General features: G+C 42.6%; 1 pseudogene; it reads left to right on the top strand.

The window, feature by feature from the left end:
* The first annotated feature begins 294 nt into the window (after positions 1–294).
* On the top strand, positions 295–1,407 carry LOC147987221 (uncharacterized; annotated as a pseudogene).
* The last annotated feature ends 230 nt before the right edge of the window (positions 1,408–1,637 follow it).

Here is a 1,637-nt window from a genome sequence, read left to right as displayed (position 1 = left end):
AAGGTCCCGACTGGCTTCTCGTCGAATATAAAGGGAATAATAAATATGCCAGAGAAAAAGTTCCAGAACCTAAAGTCTCATGACTGCCACGTGATTATGACGCAACTGCTTCCGGTTGCATTGAGGGGGCTTCTACCGGAAAACGTCCGATTAGCCATTGTGAAGCTATGTGCATTCCTTAATGCAATCTCTTAGAAGGTGATCGATCCAGAAATCGTACCAAGGCTAAGGAGTGATGTGGCGCAATGTCTTGTCAGTTTCGAGCTGGTGTTCCCACCATCCTTCTTCAATATCATGACGCACATCCTAGTTCATCTAGTCGACGAGATTGTCATTCTGGGGCCCGTATTTCTACACAATATGTTCCCCTTTGAGAGGTTCATGGGAATCCTAAACAAATATGTCCATAACCGCACTAGGCCAAAAGGAAGCATCTCCATGGGCCATCAAACAGAGGATGTCATCGGGTTTTGTGTTGACTTCATTCCTGGCCTTAAGAAGATAGGTCTCCCTAAATCGCGGTATGAGGGGAGACTGACTGGAAAAGGCATGCTTGGAAAGGACTCAATAATATGCAGGGACGGATATTCTTGGTCTCAAGCACACTACACAGTTCTATAGAACTCTACCTTGGTGACCCCGTATGTCGATGAACACAAGAACCGTCTGCGCTCCAAACACCCAAAGCAGTGCGACGACTGGATTACATGTGAACACATCAGGACTTTCAGCAGTTGGTTGGAAACAAGTCTCAGAGGTGACAACACTGTTTGTGATGAGTTGTACTTCTTGTCTAGGAGACTATCTTTGACTGTATTGATTTACAAAGGATACGAGATAAATGGGAATACATTTTACACGATTGACCAAGATCAAAAGAGCACCAACCAAAACAGCGGTGTCCGCTTTGATGCAACAACCGAGAAGGGAAAGGACACATATTATGGTTACATAGTGGACATATGGGAACTTGACTACGGAGATGATTTTAAGGTCCCTTTGTTTAAGTGCAAATGGGTCAATCTGTCAGGAGGCGGGGTACAGGTAGACCCACAGTATGGAATGACAACAGTGGATCTGAAAAATCTTGGGTACACTGACGAACCGTTCCTCCTAGCCAATGATGTGGCACAGGTTATCTATGTGAAGGACATGTCTACCAGATCGAGAAAAAGAAAAGATAAGGAAGCGAATACATCATACGATGAGCCAAAGCGCCACATAGTTCTTTCAGGAAAAAGGGACATCCTGGGAGTGGAGGGCAAGACAGACATGTCTGAAGATTATGAAAAGTTTCATGAAATTCCTCCCTTCAAAATCAAGGCTGACCCATGCATCCTGATAAACGATGAAGATTATCCATGGTTACGGCGCAATAAGCAAATGACACAAGCGAAGAAAAAGTGAAGACTTTCTCCCGCAACTATTATGATGATACCATGCCAACTTTGTAACAGACGAGTATGATACCATTGTCCGTTTTGTACATGCACATGCTATGCCAACTTTTTCAGAGTTCATTTGAAAACTATGAATTTAGGTCAAATTTTCTCTATAGGTGCATCTATGTTCATTTTTTTTAGTAAAGTTAATCACAAACTTTTGATTCACACAAATTTCAAAGAATTCAAATTTTA

The sequence above is a fragment of the Triticum urartu genome, chromosome 2A (genome assembly GCF_056163025.1).
Source record: "Triticum urartu cultivar PI428250 chromosome 2A, HENAU_Tu73, whole genome shotgun sequence".
Taxonomy (NCBI): domain Eukaryota; kingdom Viridiplantae; phylum Streptophyta; class Magnoliopsida; order Poales; family Poaceae; genus Triticum; species Triticum urartu.
This window is presented reverse-complemented; position numbering and strand designations above follow the sequence as displayed.